This window comes from Myotis myotis, unplaced genomic scaffold (genome assembly GCF_014108235.1).
Source record: "Myotis myotis isolate mMyoMyo1 unplaced genomic scaffold, mMyoMyo1.p scaffold_m19_p_12, whole genome shotgun sequence".
NCBI lineage: Eukaryota > Metazoa > Chordata > Mammalia > Chiroptera > Vespertilionidae > Myotis > Myotis myotis.
The window spans coordinates 12,164,374-12,180,068 of NW_023416316.1; positions in this window are offsets into that span (position 1 = coordinate 12,164,374).

The following is a 15,695-nucleotide window of genomic DNA, read 5'->3' on the forward strand; positions in this document are numbered from 1 at the left end:
TAAAAATACAGCCCTGCAGGAATACATTCAACTTCTATTTCTGTTATTTTTTTTTAACGCCAGTTCCAGACGAACAAAGCAGTTAAACAAAGGAGAGAAAGTGCTGTGATTGCGAAGACGGAACACGGTCACATACTTCTTTCATTTTAATTACACAAAGTTATCATTTAGCAGGAGCCCAAGGAGAGCTTTCACAGATCTCCCTTCTTTTGATATTTTCAATTCAAAGCCTCTTCCAATAGCCCTGAACATAAATATCTTCATTGTAATCCTGAAACCCCCCCACCCCATCTGGGTAGAGCCTGTGAGACAGGCACTGCGGCTTTCATGGTGTGGGGGAGGCTGGACATCATCGGACTGTTCTGCTAATGAGACCTACTTCTATCACTCCACTGACTGTCTCATAACATTTAAGATGGACCTTTGAAAAGTGGGTTAGTAAATGAGGGGGGATAGGAGGAGGGCTATGTCTTGAACTCCCATGTATACTAAGATTTCTCAGTCTTAAGAAGTAGCTAAAGAAGCCAGAACACATATGTGAGTAGATAAAAAACAAAAGTCTTGCTTGTGTGAAAACCTTAATCTGGATTTTTCTACGCCTCACCAACATGCTTGAAAATCTGTCTTGTAACAATGAATAAATGGTTCTTTTCCTTGGATAATATTAGGTATTATTTACTTAATGTATATTATATATCACATGTACTGATAAAGAATCATATATTGAATAGCCTATTTAATCTGCATGAAATAAAGTTACTAGTGCCTATACACTATAGCAGGTCCTCCATATCTTTAGGCTCCATATCCATGATTCAACCAGAGGTTTAAAATATTCCCCCCAAAAAGTTATGTTGTCGCTGGCATGTACTATGTAGTTAGACCTATGATGGTTGTATGAGTACTAAACATATACAGACTTGTTTTCTTATCATTCCCTAAACAATACAGTATAACAACTATTTATGTAGCATTTATGTTAGTTATCATAAGTTATCTACAGATGATTTAAATTATATGGGAGTGTGTGTAATTTTGCAAATACTACCCCATTTGATATAAGAGACTTGATCATCTGTGGAGTTTGGTGTCCATGGGGAGTCCTGGAAGCAATGCCCTGTGGATACTGAGGGAAGACTGTGTATATGTTGGTTCCTGGGATATAGCTGGTGTTCAATAAACATTAGTTAATGAGTAAAGGGATAAACGAAGGAATGAACATGTGACTGGTTGAATGAAGTAGTGTGTGGATATAATTTTCCATAGAAATCTGAAAGCAGCTTAGACATTTGCCCAGTGGGTTGAAGAGAGAGGATGCTTCCAAAGTCAAGGAACTGAGCAACAGCACTGCTAGTTTAGAAATGGGAAATCTAAATGCCCTGCTAGAAACATTGAACAGTTCATCTCCAGAAAATTGAAAGCCATTGGATATTTTTACCCAGTGAAGAAAAATAATCAAATAGGCATTTTGAAGAGACCACTATGGTGATAGAGAAAGAACTGAAGGGAGGGTTAAAAAAATCAAAGCAAGGAAATAACTAATTTATAAGATTTTAATTGGATTTCACTGAAATGAATTTACAAGACACAAATTATAGAAAAACATATTTTGGAGGACATATGTTCTAATATTCCATTTGTTTTACATGGCCACCTGGAGTTATTAAATCAACCTGTGGTATGTATCAATTGTTTCTATAAATGTAGCTCGGTGATGTTGGTCATGCCAATTAGCCTCATTTTGTCTCATCTCTATAATGGGTATGTTGGTTTCCATATGGCACAGTGGTGAACATGAAAGTACAGTAACACTTAACAAAACTATTTGATAAGCCAGGAAGTGATGATTCTAGTTTATTATCAGTTTGATCACTATAATTAATGCAAATGCCAGGATGGGTAATAAAAGTCGAGGAATGACTAACCTTAGCACTGTTGTCCCAGAGCTCTGAGTTGGCAGTCTGCTGGAAAATGGAGGTCATCGTAGCATAAACTTCAAGTCTGAAAGAAATGAATTGAGATTGATTGACTATCCTTGATGCTAAACAGTGTGCAGTGCGTACTGAGAGATAAATAAATGGTCTCGACTGAGGTCCTTGATATCTGAAACCACCTGTAACTTCTTGCCCAAGGATTCCTCAACCTTTCATTTTTCGCCCCATTCCTGATTCCCATCCTGCCATGTTCCCAAACACATGAATCATGATGTAGGAGCTCTTATAAGCATCTCTTTCACGTGGAATAAATGCTGAAAATAGGAGCCTAACTTAAAAGCATGTAAATATATATATATATTAAAACTGTGTGTGTGCACAGACACACACATATATGACAAAGTATGTGCCAACAGAAAATTCAGTGCCACAAATTGTTGACTGAGTCTCTCATCACATCCCATACCTCTGATAATTTCTTCAATCTGAAGGGATTTATTTTTGTCCACTCCCTGGCACAGCAGGCTGAATCCCACCATCCACTCAGCTACACATTGATCAGGTTATGCCAAACCTCCACAATTCATTCACACAGGCCTCTTTTTATTTATTTTTACCGCTCAGTCCCTGGTGATAGTGGAGGATCCCTCAGCCCTTTCACGTCCGCGCTGGCACTTGCGCTCTCTTTCAGTCGCAAGAATGATGGTATCTATCCATAAGCCTATGAAATGGATATTTGATTTGCTTGAGATGGAGACTCACTGAGCTAATTTTGTTATGATGATCCATCTACCATGAGCTTTGCACGTTTTGTGGTCCTGCAACACCAATGTAATCCGGTTTGTCAGTGAATAGAGTCTGTGGCCTTATTAGCAGGTCATTTTTGATACAAAAGAGAGTAAACTGAAGTTCCCCTAGGCAGGGATGGGTTCACTGACACAATTGTATGCCTACTCTACACTGTAGAGGGAACTGAGGAGGGAACATGAGAAAGAGATAATGGCCTTTTTTATCAACAAGCTCTCCATTCCAAAGGAAGGGCAGGCAATCACAATGGGAAATAATAGGTACAATAATAATAGTAGGAATCAGTTTTCACAGAGAATAAATTCATTCACTCACCAAATGTTTTATGAGTGGTACCTGTCAAACAAAGAAATGTTTTTCCCCAGATGTGGGATCAGGAAAGGTGTTGAAGTCAGAGTCTCGCCTGAGCAGTGTATGTAGGGTGACGAGAACTTGACTAGTTGGACCCTGTGGGAGATACTTGGCAGGGATGGCTGTGATAGTTCCTCTCCCTGTACCTAGGTGTCTTTAAAATTAGACTCTGAATGTCTTCATATGAAGAGGTAAAGTTGGCTTTTTTCCCCCTAGCATCTTATCTTGTGCACTCATGTTCAAAGCAGCATTATTCACAATAGCCAAAAGATAGAAACAGCTCAAATGTCCACTAGTGTATGAATAAATAAACAACATGTGGTATAGATATACAGTTGAATATTTGGCCTTAAAAATTATTTAAATTCTGTTAAATGCTACAGCATGGAGGGACCTTGAAAATGTGCTAATTGAAATAAGACAGACACAAGATAGTTTGTGTTTTCATTTATATGAGATACCAAGAGTAGTCAAATTCATGGAGAAAGAATGTAGAATAGTTGTTACCAGAGGCTCAGGGGAGGGCAGAATGGGGAGTTACTGTTGAATGAACAGAGTTTCAGTTTGGGAATATGAAAAGTTCTTAAAGTCTTGAAGTTGATAGTGATGATGGGTATACAATAATGTCAATGCACTTAGTGCCCATGAATTGTACCCTCAGAAGGGGTTAAAATGGTCAACTTTAGGTGTACTTTATCATAAGAAAAAAGCAAGCCAAAATAACAACAACAACAACAACAACAATCTATATAAAAGCCTAAGAGACCAAACGATTAGTCAACTGGTCGCTATGATGCGCACTGACTACCAGGGGACAGATGCTCAATGCAGGAGCTTCCCCCTGGTGGTCAGTGCGCTCCCACAGCCAACCTACTGTGGTCCCTCCCCCTGGCCAGCTGGCCCCGATCGCCCCTATGGGGACTGGGCAAGGTGGTCCCAATTGCCCCCGATCGCTGGCCAGGCCGAGGGATCCCACCCTTGCACAAATTTGTGCACCAGGCCTCTAGTAATAATAATAAACCTATTTCATGAGTCACTCCTACAATATGAACAATGCATTTAATGCCCTATGAGTATGATATCTGACGGGTACCACAATCTAACAAGGTGGGTATATCAATTAAGGTTCAATCAGAAGAGCAATTAGAAAGCACACCAATCACTTAAACAGAATTTAATATGAAAAATTGTTCATCATACTATGGAGAACTGAAAAGGGAAAGAGGAGATGGAAACAGGAAATAGGATTGAGGTGTCTGTCTCTCCTAGGGTAGGAACAAGAGGAAATGAGTTAGAATTCTTAAAGCCAAGAAGCCTACGGGCTCCGCAGTGCTGAGGTTGGACCTCTGAAAAGGAACCAACAGCAGTGGCTGGTGTCCTTGAAAGTGTGCCTGAGGCTGTTTCTGAACATGGTAGGAACACTGCAGCCTGGAATCACGTGCTGGGGCCTGAGTAAGTGTCTCCGAGTTACACTCACAGTAGAAAGAGAACAGAACAGCAAGGATTGTGTCTTTCCTTTCCTCACTTGCCTTGATGGCTCCCTCCAGCAGCCCTAACCCAAGACAGCAAAGAACATAAATGTTCTGCACAGTATAGAATGGTAGGTGTGGAGCCGAGAGACAATAACTTAATAACTAGTTCAGTTTGTATGTTTATCCTCATTCTATAAATGATGAAACTAGGATTGGGAGAGACTTGCTGACTTGCACAGGTCACACAGTGAGCTGATGGAAGAGCCAGTGTGTGAACCCAGCTCTTCTTCAAAGGAATGCATGTGTTTCCCCGTGTCCCATTGGTTAATCAGTTCATTTCTTTAGTTATTAAAAAAAATTCATTCTTGAAAGTCTCCCCAGTGTCAAGCACTATGCTTGGTGCCAGTAAAGCAAAGACTAATAAAATGTGGAATAATCCCAACTTATCATCAAATCAGGTATGCAGAAAGTGGCCAGATGTTCATTGCCCAACAGTGAGTGCTGGAACAAAGGCATATGATGAGCTCTGGGACACTGGAGCATTTACCTAGGATGGTAGATGCCAAAGAGAGCATCCTAGTTGGTGATGCTGGTGCTGTAGTCTTGCCATGTACTGCGGCAATTGGGAAAAAATGGGTGTTTTTTTTTTTAGCAAGGGTGGTAGCATGATGAACATTCTTTAAGCGCTCCCAGATCCTGAACCTCTCAAAGATGAAGCCTATTAAACCGGCAGAGTGCAGGCACCAAGCTATGAAGCCTCCCGAGAGACTGGAGGCTTCTCTGCTGCCACGAGCCGTAAGCCTGAGAGAGGCTGACCTTTCTGCAGAAATGGACACGGAAAAGAGGTCAGAGGTGTTGTTTAAGTGGGCCACCTTTGAAGTCCTTAAGTTTCAACAGATAAAAAGAGGTGCTTATAGGCCTACCTTCTGGGCCCTGCCTTTGATTCTCAGACAAGAATCTAAGAAATAAGATCACTGTGTCAGAACACAAATTCTCTTTTCCAGTAACTTCCAAGGAGATGGATTTCTCCCTATATTTTAAGGCAAAGCAAGGAGACTTAACCTTTTCCTGTCCCCTGCTTATTTATAGTGTTCATCGACAGCAACTCACTGCATTCTCTCTACCTTGCTTCCCTCCCCTCTTTCTTAGTTTAGTGTATTAAAAGGAAGTGCTGTTTATTCAGTATTGACTGTGCCAGACTCGGTGCCAAGAGTTTTATACATATTAGTACATTCCATTCTCGCAACAACTCAATAAGGAAGACAGTAAGGCTCAGAAAAGACAAGCAACTTGGCCAAAGTCACACAGCTGAGAAAACCCAGATCTAATACCGGCATGCAGGCCTACCTGGTGGGACAGACTACCTCTCACAGATGTGAGTTCCTTCCCTTATCTCAAAATAATTGTAAGTAGAATAATGGGCCAAAGATAAATTGGAATAGTTTGCCACCAGAATAGTATTCTTTGAGAAATAAAAATATTCAGATACAAATATGTTTTCCATCAGTCTTCCCTTGTGCTTAAAATTCTGACTGGTTTAAGTAATCAATAACACCTACTTTGTGTCTTTTGTGTATGTGGCATACATATACAATAGACATCTGAGATATGAAAAAAACATTCCTTAAATCCAGCCCCTGTTATCCTGAAGCTCACTGTCCTCAGGGCAAGCCAGAGGGATGGATCCAGCACTTGAATCCCAGGCCCATCATAAGTAAATGACGCTTTTCTTAGACTAAAAGCTGGGAGCTTGATGGGATGGATAAAGGATCTCTAAAAATTCCTTCTCCCTCCTCATGGGCTTATGTCTTTTCCATCTCATCCTGTTCTGACAGGAGCTTGGGTCCAGGTGTGGCTTCCATGAGGGAGATGTTTTAGCGCTGGACAGGTGAGGACATTAGGTCGGGACCCACGGGGAGGATATGCAGTAGCTGATTTGTATGGTTTATCTGGGAGAAGAAAAGGGAAAAGAAAGAGGGCTCCTTGATGTCTCTATGGCATGCCAACTCTCTCACCAGCCAAAAATAAATTATTTGAGGCAGGGACTACTTAACCAGGATTAAAGAATACAGATTTGCTAGTGTTCTCTATGCCCGATCTCTAAGACCCCCTCCCCACACTGTGGGTGAGAGGCATGCTGATAGGGCCTAGTTGTAGACAATGCATGGGAACCCTGAGGTTCTATTCAATCTGTGTTTTCCACATCAGAAGTCCTATACCCAGAGAAACCGAGACCATTCAGAGCTCACCCTGCTTTACAACACTCCCACGCAGAGGTCCATCCCTCAGAACCCCCCTTGACACAGAACGTGCATTTATATAAACATTAAAAGGGATCTCTGCAGAGTCCACACCAATCCATCTTCAAATCTTGCTTTTCATGGCGTTATGATGGGAGCATGCTTTGTGAAGAACTCTCTGTAGATGCTATTACCCCGCACGGCAGCTTTGGAAAGTGGGCTGAAGAAGCTGTGAGTTTGTGCAACGGCACATGTTAACATGAGTTATAATATGTCAGGGGCTCTGTGTTAACGATCAGAAAGCCTATTCAGCTCCTTTAAGGTTAATCAACTCAGCATTTGTGCCAGGTGTAATGTCTAATTAAAATGATGGACGGGCGGAGAATGCCTCCAGGCAGTGGGAGGAGATGGCACAAAGAGAGAGCCCCCGTGCCATATTGGTTTGGAAAATCAATAAGAGGAGCTCATTTTATCCCACTGTTATCTGTGCATTTGCCATTCAGTGGCTCATTTGAAAAAGTGCCAACTGGCTGATGAGTAGGCTCAGCAGAGCCGCATTTTTCAGCACTTAAGGATGCTCTGGTTGGAGGAAGCTCAGGAGTGGCCCAGGATGTCACCGGAGGGGACCAGAGAGAAGGAAGCCTGGCCAAGGGGATCCAGGAAGCCATCTTGGGTTCCACATTGAATCACCAAATCTGAGAGGTGGGAGGAAGCTAGTGAAAAAAGCCACCAGAAGAAAGCTGGGGAAGTCTGAGACTGAGGCTCAGTCTGTCACTAAATAGATTCTGAACCTTGGGGAAGTATTTTCAGCCCTCAGTTCTATCATCTGAAAATGCACACAAGCATAACATTAGCTGTGTTGCTAATGACTTAGGTTTGTTTTGAACATTGGAAGAATTTTTGACTGTGAACATTTTGTAATACACAGATTTAAAATATGTATTTAAATATGCACCTGTATATCTTTTTACAACTCTATATTTATATGTATTGATTTACTTAATGCATATTTATTAAAATTCTACTGTGTGCTAAGAACTGTTCTGAATACTGAGGAAGCAGCAAGAAACAGACACTGTCCTGAGGAAGGTGAATGTCTAAGGCTGGAGAAAGTATCTCAAAGATATTTGATTATGGTCTACTTAGGTTGCATCAAAACTCTTCTCTTTTTCTTAGGAAAACCAACTCCAGGAACACCAACTGGAAGGTCAGGCATAAAAAAATAAGTAGAGGATTAGTACATTTTAGCTAGGTGCTAATTTTTAATTTATTGAGATCAAACGTTGGTGACCATCTCTATTTTTCTAAGAATGTAATCCATAAATAAACCTTGGGAATATATGGAATTGTTCATCATTCACCTTGTTGTACTGAATGGACATGATTTTTTAGTTCAGTTCACAGTCAAAGTACTTTTGTCACCCAGGATGAGTTGTGCACCATAATTTGAGAATAGCTGATTTAATGGTGATGTGGGCTTTCTGGAAGTGGTTCCCTAATCTCAATTTGAATACTTCCTGTTGGGAGGTCATTAAGCCATGGGAGTATCTATACCACTGCAGCAGAACCATGGGGGCACAATTTCATTTCATTTCCCTGTCTACAATTTATGAATACTCTCATTTTGAGACTGTTCTCAGACACTTACTATTTATTTATTGTTTTGCTATAGATTATGAGAGCTAAAAGTAATTGGGAAGATGTCCTCATTTTGCATATGGGGTCCATGGGACAAAACTATTTAACTATCACATGGCAGGCTGTTATCTGTTTATCTTGTAGTTGGGATAAATGACCCCTGACATTATGGCATAGGGGAAGTGACTTAGAAGTAGACATTTACAAATAGATCAAAAGAAATCACTTACAGAGTCCCTGGGAATTCATGGGTTTCTTACTTCAAGAAAATGGACGTGTTGCAGATGTACAAATATAAACTGTGCCCTATTCCACTACAACAAGACTTCTCAAGCTTGTTGAGTAGCGGAACTGGTAGTCATGATAAAGGGTATCCCGAGGCCCAAACCTCCAGAGTCATCGATATTCGTGCTTCCAACTTTGCAAAGCGTACTAGCACCTTGGCGTCAAATACACATAATTGTTATTTTACCATCTCACCCATAAACTATGTGATTTGGGGCCTTTGTAACACTACTGTACGACACAGGTGTGTTTGTTATTAGAGTGGAATAAATTATAACTGGCCTAGTGTGTCACAGTTTCTGAAAGAATCAAAGGAATCGAAAAGTCTACCAAAGCCATCTGTTAGCGGGAAACTCCCTGAGCTTTTGGAGCCTGGCTCTGTTCCAATGCCCTGGAAGAGTCTAAGGAAAAGATAAACAATAAAAAGGAACAGCCAGTGCCTCATTTTTTAGCAGCCACGATTAATAATAAAAACAATAAGTTAAGAAGGAATCTGTAATAACTTGTGGATTTTGAGAGTGCAGAGAAAGCAATGATTAATGCTTGGAGGTATATCAGAGGTGGCTTCAGATAAAGTACATCATTTCGTGGTGGCCAAGGTTGAAGACTAAGGAGGAGCCCGTTTGTAGACGTGTGAGCCCCTCATGGCAAGAAGAAGAATAAAAGCAAGTGTGTGGACTCATGCAGTCAGCAAAGCCTCTCTTGCCTGTGGAGATTTGATTATGATAAGTGGCATGGCTGTGATATAACTAGTAAAGTGTTGGCATTTTACAAATTTGAGATTATATTGAAATGAATGAGGCACTGCCTTTTAAATCTGGGGCCATCGTGGCCCTGATACCTACTAATAAGGACCTTGTGTTTAGAAGTTACCATGACAGAGTTCTGTAGGCTCTGTCCACTGTTTTCAAAATTGGAGACACCAACATCGTATCTATGCTGTGTCTGAGGCAGAAATCAGGGGCAGTGAATGGAGAAACAGCATGCTTCCATTTCTCTCTCTCTCTCTCTCTTTTTTTTTGGTTAATGCTTCAAAGCAAATGACATGAAAAACCTCTTTAATGGTGATGAGCATATTTTTTCCATTTGTAGATGATGACCACATGCATCAATAGCAAGACCATTTTTTATTTATGCTCAGCCGAGTTCTGCAAATAGAGAAATTGGCTAATTATCTACAAATTTTTGTTCTTTTATCTCCGTAGAATTTTAATGAGCGGGAATTGCCACTTACTCATTCATATTTGTGAAGAGGGAGTAACCTCTCCCTTTGGTGATTTCTCTCCCTCTGCATGTCTCAGATCTGATAGTAGGAGGAGAAATAAAATCCTGGCAGGTCATCTTCCCATTCACCATTCCTCTCCGCTGCCTTCTAAGCCACAATCTTCTAACTCAGGTTTCTTGCCTGGAATCATGAGGATGAAAAAGAGATATGTTGAACATTTTCCTTGTTGTGTTTTCTACATAGATCTATGCCTTTCTGTGAAGACATGGCTTGGATTTAATTGGGTTGTACTCCGCAGAAAGTAATCAAATCATGTCAACAAATACCCATTGAGGGTAACTATTACAAGGCAGTGAGCTTGACAAAATACTCCTTTACTAATTTCTGGCCTGAATTTCACAGACCCTAGAAGCATTTGACACAGGGGTGAGCCTTCTCTGCTGCTAAATGGTCATCATCATTACCAGTAACAAGAGATTATTATTGCAGAAAAATGTCTCCAGAATCTGTCTATTTGTCCATTCTAATGGCTACTATCTTGATTTAGGCCTTGTATTATCTGACCCAGATAAAATATAGGATGATAAAATATAGGAATGGAAATGGTATGACTGTGCTTGGTTATTAGATGATTACATAAATGATCCAAAATATATTAATCACTGAATAGCAGTCAAATATTTTTAAATGAATTCTCATAGATAACTCACATAACTTCATGAGTCACTAAAATCTAATTTCCTAGTGAAGTCCCAAATCTTTAATTAACCCACATTCTTGTCCCAAAATGCCTACGTATGTATCTCTGCTCACACTGGTTTCCCTGTCTAGAATGTTCTGTCTCACATCCCACATCCCTCTTCAGTCTCTCAAAGAGTTGGGTGAATATGCCAACCTCTCTGCAAACACTCCAGACGGATGAACACTTCTCCCACCATATTTTTCTGATTTTTTTAAAATATCCACTGTAAAGATTTTTTTCTTGCATATAGACCTCTCTTTTTGCTCTCTTCCTGCCTCTATACCAACTCCCCACTTTTACTTGGGAACGTAAGTTCCATGAAGTTAAGGTGCAGCAACCAGCACAGTGCACACCCGTAAATCTGTAGTCATTAATTAGAAAGAAATGCAGTGAAATGAGATGAGAAGGGATGGGATGGGATGTGATAGGATGGGATGAAAGAGCTAGTAAGCCAGTTCAATGTCAGAAGCTTTGAAAGCCATCAAATGTTAAGACACCATTCTTGAGTTTGAGAGGTGGGGGATCTACAAAAAAAGAAAAATGGCATAATGACCAGAAATGCAAGGAAGTGTGTACAATATGTAAAGGAGTAGTATGGACTGTAAATAAGATAGGAATTCTGGGTAGATGTAGTAATAGATTTTCCCCAAGGATAGATTACTTTTTAAAAATGATCCAAGATGCTTCATTAAATGTGGAGTTACTTTCTTTATCTAGTGGCTTTTAAATTACTTAAGACTTGAAATTTCAACAAGTTTCATTGAAGACCCAAGACCCTGTCTTAGACAGGTCAGCTCCTATTACAACTACTATTGTATTTTTTTTCATCATAGCATTTATTAGAAATATAGTTGAATAATGGCTAGTGCATTTGTACAGCCCCCCACTACAAAGAAACTCAAAGAGGAAAGAGCCCACAACTCTGTCTTGCTCAAAACTCTCTCATCAGCATTTTACATAGGGCCTGCCATACAGGAGATACTCAATACATATTGCTTGATGCTCTAAGCAGGGTTACTCGGGTTGAGACTGGAGTGGGAGATTTGCAGGCAGTCACCCCTATTTTTTTTCCTCAGTGGCCCCTGGAGTATCTTAGCATGATGTCTAATGTTCAATAAAATTACATATTTATATGGTCTCAATTTCTTCATTCCTCACTGGCAAATTGGAGATGATAATAAGAAGCTAGCAAAGTTGTTTTGAGAATGAACTAAGATGAGATAATACATGTGAACACAGGTTTTAAACTCTAAAAACTGTTATCAGTCCTTGCCATACATAGAAATGTAGAACACGGGCATCACCCAAACGCACCTTAAAAAGCTGGACTAGAATTCTGGATGTACAGATCCAAGCCAAAAGTAATTGCTATAATGTACATTAAAACATTAATGGCCTCTCCTGTGGACTCTGCTTCAACATAATCAGCCAAGTCCAGAGAGATCCAAAACAAGTAACCCCCAGATCACCATTACTGGTTACATTTCTCCTGTTGAAGCCCTCATCTCCACTGCCCAGAGATCTCCCCCGCCCCAGCAGCTCCCGAGTGATATATTCCACCCCTCACATCCTTATTAACAGGTCCCGGAGAGAAGTTATGCACTTTTTATGATACTTTTGAGTTGAGTGCACAACTAGCAATAGTTTAAAAAACTGCTTATTTTGAAATCTCCAAATTGTTAGTGCATGCCATGTTGGAATGGTGCTAAGCTGAAAGAGAGAAAGACAAAATGTTAGAAAGACAAAATGAATTTTAAAGGCTTAAGAATGACTATTCTAAAAGTAGCCTACCCCTCTGCTACTTTTGTTTGAGTAAATGCTGCAATTAAATGAGAGGCTGTATAGCTGAGTTTTAAAATCCTCAGGTCTGTGATAGACAGACCAGAGTCCCAAATCCAGCTTCAGCACCTCCTGTGTATGTCCTTATACAAGTGACTCACCCCCTGAGTAGCAGGTTTTCTACAGGCAAAATGCAGATCTGAGCAATACCCGCTTCCCATTTCTGCCACTTACTAATTTTGTGGGATCCTGGCAAGTTAGTTCACTCAACTAGGGTTTTCATGAGGATTAAATCAAACTTTCCCACTGGCAGTTTTTTGTTTTAATTTAATTTTTATTTTATTTTATTCTATCACCTCTATGCCTGGCTTCCAGAGAATTTTGAGGTATTGCTATATGGCCAGAAGGCCCCAATCTGTGATTTTTTTTTCTTATTATAATCTTACTAGAGGCCCGGTGCATGGATTTGTGCACTGGTGTGGTCCCTTGGCCTGACCTGCGCCCTCTCACAATCTGGGACCCCTCAGGGGATGTCAGAGAGTGGGTTTTGGTTTGATCCCTGCAGGCCAGGCTGAGGGACCCCACCAGCGCACGAATCCGTGCACCAGGCCTCTAGTATGCATATAAGATCTTTGATTAATCTCATTCCACCCTCCCCACTTCCATCTGAGATTCATCAGTCTGTTCCATGTTTCCATGCCTGAGATTTCCCCTTCCTGCATTGGGCGTCTGCCCCCTGGTGGTCAGTGCACATCATAGCATCAAAGCTACTGGCCAGTCAGCCGGTAGGCTGGTCACTTCTTACACTTTCTATCCACAAACTGGATACCAGCGTGTGTGTGTGTGTGTGTGTGTGTGTGTGTGTGTGTGTGTGTGTGTGTATTGGAATTACATGCTGGACTAGAATTCCTACCTACCATCTTTGTCTTCAAAATAGGGTAGCAAAATGATTAAGAGTCCAGACTGTGGCCAAAACCGGTTTGGCTCAGTGGATGGAGCATCGGCTTGCGGACTGGAGGGTCCCAGGTTTGATTCCGGTCAAGGGCATGTACCTGGGTTGCGGGCACGTCCCCAGTGGGAGATGCTGTGGATCTAGATGGCATGGGTTTTCAATTCTGGTCTTGCTACTTATTGTATGTATCACGTTGAGCAAGTTAAAGACTCTCTCTGACTTCTTCTGTTTACTCCTGTGTACAATGAGAACAATATTGATACCTTCATCATGGGGTTTTTAGTAAGGGTTAAATGAGTTATTAAATAGGGCTGGGCAAAAGTAGGTTTACAGTTATGAAACACACAGTTCATTCTTGTAAACTTATTTATTAATTGTTGTATTATTTTTCATACAAACTACTGTAAACCTACTTTTGCACCACCCTGTATATAAGTCCCAGAGAAGTCCTAAAGGACATAAAACATGTTATCTGTATTAGAGATTACTATTAATTATTTTATTTATAGTAATATGTAGATTATAAAATATGTCTGCTATCAGTATTCTTAAATATAACTTAAGGTCATTGCATATATCACATCATTTAATCTTTATCAACAATTACATGTATTTTTCTTACTATAAAGTTGAGGGAACCAACTTTCCAGGATCCCACAAAATTAGGAAGTGGCAGAAATGGGGATTAAGCCTGATCTCAGTAACTCTAAACTCCACTCTAGTACCCCACTAACGTGAAGACTGTCTATATTTACAGGTCACTTGAGAATGACTTTTCTCACAGTCCTCTACCCATGATGGGGGAAAACAGTATTCCTTACTGGTCTTCTATGTTTCCATACTCTTTTGCATGTATCACAGTCTCTGGCTCATGGTAAACTCTCAAGTGACAGACCTATGAAGGAAATACCACTAATTGGCTACACTTTGTGGGATACCTATGACATTCCAGGCTTCATACTTAGATGTTTATGGTCTTTCTGTCATCCATTCTACAGGATGATTCTGCAAGATGGTGCAATTATTGCATTTTTAACAAGTGAAAATTCAGACTATGTTTCCTCTGGCATCCCAGCTGATATGAAGCTGATTTGGGGTTTAAACAGGCCTGGGACCTAACACTTAACTCTGTATCTTACCCTGAAGATATGGGCAAATGCTATCCAACCTGATATTGAAACTTTAATCCACTTCATCAGAGATTCAGGAGACTATGTTACACTCAACATACTAGCAGGTGGGTGATTAAGTTGAGTAGCCTGTCTCTCTCTCTCTCTCTCTCTCTCTCTCTCTCTCTCTCTCTCTCTCTCTCTCCTCTCTCTCTCTGTCTCTGTCTCTGGCTCCAGCTTGCCATGGACAAAATGGAAATAATTACATGTCAATAACTGAAGTTTATTCCTGGCAAACAGCTGATGAGTATATTTCAGAGGCTCCTGTTTTTTGACCTTTACTGCCCTAGACAATGACAAAATCTTGTTGTAAGCTCTTTAAGCTGAAATTAATTTATGCCCGACAGTGATTAAAAGAGAAAGTGAGAAGGGGATGGAAATTAACAAATCCATCTTTATTGCTGAGATCCCATTATGATTATAAGGAGAGGGAAAAATCAACGTGGCGGGTGCCAGCTGCAATCTGGTAAGGAGTTTAAACAGCCCGTCCCGCTTGGGAAATGTCCTTGGGTGGACAGATTATCTGTCACTGAGACTTCCAGAGAGAGGAGCTTATTTATCAAGGACTGGGATGCTGAGATCCTTGCTGTTGGACTTGCTGTTGGAATAAGGTTCCGAGAGACAGCTGCTAGAGGAACAGACCAGGGAGCTTGACTGATGACACCTCTTGAAAAGTAGATCCCACAGGTGCTGAATTGCCCTGCTCTAGGTTCCTGCTGGGCCAGTCCCCTTAGTATATGCCTGTATGTGCTGATATACTTGTACCTCCAATTCATCATGTGCTTCCTGGGGGGGCTCTGAGGCCAAGGACCTTGTTGTATCCAAAAAGCTCTTCTGACAGTGGGATGACTGGGCTAACGTTGAAGAAGACATTGCCAGTCTTTGCCCATTAGGTCTTCAAAAATAATATGTTCATAGCACCTTCTGTTCACCATGCTCAGTACTAGGCAGTGGAGATAAAGATTTTAAGCAACCCAGGATTTTAAACTCTGTCCTCCTAGAGCCAATCAGGGAATGAGGCTCATTTCCCCTTAAAATTAAAATCTGAATTCTCCCAGAGACCATCCTAAGTGAATACTTTTTCAAGAAAACTAACATGTG